This window comes from Pituophis catenifer, unplaced genomic scaffold (assembly GCF_029215685.1).
Source record: "Pituophis catenifer annectens isolate HBS135680 unplaced genomic scaffold, rPitCat1.0.hap2 SCAF_13, whole genome shotgun sequence".
NCBI classification, from domain to species: Eukaryota; Metazoa; Chordata; class Lepidosauria; order Squamata; family Colubridae; genus Pituophis; species Pituophis catenifer.
In genome coordinates, this window is record NW_027256893.1 from 20,216,353 (window position 1) to 20,220,172 (window position 3,820).

The window sequence follows — 3,820 nt, forward strand, 5'->3', positions numbered from 1 at the left end:
ATCCTTCCCCTGCCACGCCCACCAAGCCACACCACGCCCACCAAGCCACGCCCACAGAAACGGTAGTAAAAAAAAATTTGGACTTCACCACTGAACCCAACACACCTTAACGTGGTTTGTTGGATTTTGGCTCCCCCTGTCATGCGAAACCAGCCAGCGGAGTTCGCAAACCATGGTTTATATACCTTGGGATGTTGTGTGAACTCGTCAACAGCTTCCTGCAATGTGTAAACACAGCCAAGGTATGTCCTTCCCCCTGAGCCAGATCTGGTTTGCTTTCCCTGAGGCTTAATTCATAGTGTACACTCAATAAATCTTGCTTCAGAGAACCGTGATTTTGTCCGTGGCTCACACATCCTTCGTGCTGTGGCTATTTTGAAAAATAAGAGAGGCAAAGGTGTAGATTTAGAAGGTCTGTTCCATGTCTACTTCCCAACTATGTTTGGTTCCTGGTCTCGGGGCACATAAACAGAGAGTTAGAGCTTTCGGCAAAGGACTGTCTAACCTTTCCGAGTTGGCTTGTATTGATTTATTGGACGAAGAGGCCACGGGGTGCAGAAGGAGAGAAGGAGTAGCTTCATAGTAACCAAGATGAGAAGAATGCAAGAAATGAAAGACGCCAAGCAGGGAAAATAAGCCAGGAAATCTCTCCAGCATTTTGTCCTGTTGACTGAATCTGGCAGTCAGTTGCCTTTTTCCATGATTAAAGAAAAAAGGATTCAAATTATAAATCCGCAGATAAGTAATTTATGGTCCGCGTTATACGAGGAGAGCCTTGATTGTATTTTTGCTAAAGGACTCTCTGTAGGCTGGATGCAAGCCAGTTGTGGTTTAATCAACAAACCATGATTTAGGGTGATGTACAAACCTAGTCACTGCAGTAGCAGCTTTTGCGCAACCCAAAAGTCGTCAGAGTTACCTAATAACAACAAGGGGGGGGGGAAAGGGGGTAGTTAGTCACTTGTTTTTGGATGCTGGATTTTGATAACTTTAAAATGTAGAGTAGCTTCAAGTCCCACCCTGTGAATCAAAGTATTTCCTCCAATGTAAGTTTCCACCATGTTCAACTTTGCGCCCGTTGTTCAGCCTTTGGTGGCGCTCCCTTAGTTCATGACTTCCTTTATGGGACTTACTTTTCACTTGCTAGTCCAAAAGTCGGCAGTGAAAACTGACAGCATCTGTAATATGTAAATCCGTCTTTCTAATATCTCCCTTCTCCTGGAAATATTCAAGATCACCCAGGGAAATGTAACAAACACATTTGATGTAGTCGGAGATCACAGCATCCTTTTCTTCTGTGATTTCTTTCTTCTTCTGTTTCCTTTTAACACTTCCAACTTTGAATGTTGGGAGGCACAGTTCCAGTTCAGAAGATGCGTATGGCTAGGGTTTTTTTTTTCTTTTTTCTTTTTTTTTTACAAACGAGACCATTGCAATTAGGCAGATAGTTATGGGTTCTCTTCAAGCGTTGTTTTGCTCCTTGGGATGAAATCGCGTTCCTTTCTGATGTTATTTGTCCCCTAGGCATGTTGCTTGACTGTCTGTCTGTCTGTCTGTCATCTCTCTATCATCAATTATCCATTTCTATCACCTTTTATATATCATCTCTCTATCCATCTTTGTCATCTCTTTCTCTCTCATCTATCTAATCATTTTTCTCTCATCTATCTATATCTTTATCATTCATCTGTCATCTCTCACTATCATCTGTATATCTCTATCATCTATCATCTCTATCTGTCTGTCTATCCATCTACCCATCATCTACCCATTTATCATCCATCTATATCTTTATCATTTATCTGTCCTATCTATCTATCTATCTATCTATCTATCTATCTATCTATCTATCATCTATCTATCTATCTATCTATCTATCTATCTATCTATCTATCTATCTATCCTCTGAAGAGCTCTTCCTCTTTGCAAAGATTTTTTTAGCAATATCAAATCAAGTGCTTTAATTATACAATTACCAAAAGAAATCCACCTTGGACTAAAAAAGCCTCCTCCTCCTCTTCCTCTTCTTCTTTTCCTTCTTCTCCTTCTCTTCTCCCCCTTCGTCCTCCTCCTCCTCATCTCCTCCTCCTCCTCCTCCTCTTCTACTCCTTCTTCTCCTTCTCCCACTCCCCTTCCTCCTCCTCCTCCTCCTCTTCTTCTTGCTCTCCTTCTCCTCCTCCTCCTCCTCCTCCCTTCCTCCTCCTCCTCCTCTCCTCCTCCTCCTCCTCCTCCTCCTCCTCCTCCTCCTCCTCCTCCTCCTCCTCCTCCTCCTCCTCCTCCTCCTCCTCCTCCTCCTGGGAACTCGTGGGAGCAGCTTGCTCCCATCAGTGGTCCTTGGCTTCCTTCTTCCCCTCCCTGCGATTGCCTAGGTGTTCTTGTGACTTTTGGGAGGGTGACACATGAAAGGCAAAAGCTCCAACTCTACAAACCTGCCAGCCAGCTATTGTTGCTTTGAAGAAACTGTTTCAATCACTTTGCCGTTGTCTTTATGTCAGTTTGCCAGATGGTTTTGGTCTGTCTGAGGTCCTGTACCAACGGGGTTTACAGAGCACTGTTAAAGCTTCAAAGCTGTTTTTTAATCTTCCCGAACATCACAAGGGCTGCAAAAGTGACTTCGGCTCCCTGAAGTCTTTGCTACAAAAGAGGCCAAGCAGGGCTGGAAATGAAAGCCAGATAAAGGGATTGCTGGAATAAGAAACAGAGGGAAAAGAGCAGTAGTTAGGCTTTCTTGTAGCGTTTCAAAAGAAATTCTAAGACAAATTATGGCTCTGGGTGATTCTCCCCCTTCCTCTCCTCCTCTCTAGAGATGCCGAGGCAAAATATTTTGACCTGGAGAACCTTTAACCTTGAATAAAGCAAGTTGAGTTAAAAAACAATAACCTCTTTCATTCTTTTTTTTTTTTTAAAAAAAGAAAAGTATATTTTAAGAAAGTAATTTTTCCATAATTATCAATATAGGAAGGAAGGAAGGAAGAAGGAAGAAAAAAGAAAAGAAAAGAGGGGAAGGAAAGAAGGAAGGATGGAGGATGAAAGGAAGGAAGGAAGAAAAAAGAGGGAAGGGAAGGGAAGGAGGAAGGGAGGAAGGAAGGAAAAAAGATGGAAGGAGGATTGAAGGAAGGAAGGGAGGAAAGAAAAGAGGGAGGGAGGGAAGGATGGATGAATGGAGGATGAAAGGAAGGAAGGCAAGAAGGAAGGAAGAAAAGAAAAGAGGGAAGGGAAGGAGGAAGGAGGAAGGAAAGGAAGGAAGGAAGGAAGGAAAAAAGATGGAAGGAGGATTGAAGGAAGGGAGGGAGGAAAGAAAAGAGGGAGGGAGGGAAGGATGGATGAATGGAGGATGAAAGGAAGGAAGGCAAGAAGGAAGGAAGAAAAGAAAGGGAAGAAAAGAAAAGGGAAGGGAGGGAGGAAGGAAGGAAGGAAGGAAAAAGGATGGAAGGAGGATTGAAGAAAGGAAGGGAGGGAGGGAGGAAAGAAAAGAGGGAGGAAGGGAAGGATGGATGAATGGAGGATGAAAGGAAGGAAGGAAGGAAGGAAGGAAGGAAGGAAGGAAGGAAGGAAGGAAGTGAGTTTCCCACTTTTCTTACCCGTAGCAGTGTTGTTGAGGTCTCCATTTTGTTCTTATGAGGTTTTCAATATTTTTTTAAAGAGTCAGTCCATGAATTTTCTAATCGGTCTGCATTCTACCCCAATCAGTGTTGACTCTAGATTTTCTTCAGGGGGACCTATCCCCACCCAGCCCTTCAGATCTTCCATGGTGCCTCCGTTGCACCTGGACTCAAGACCACCCAGCTTGCTTTTCCATATTTACAAAGTCATTTATCTA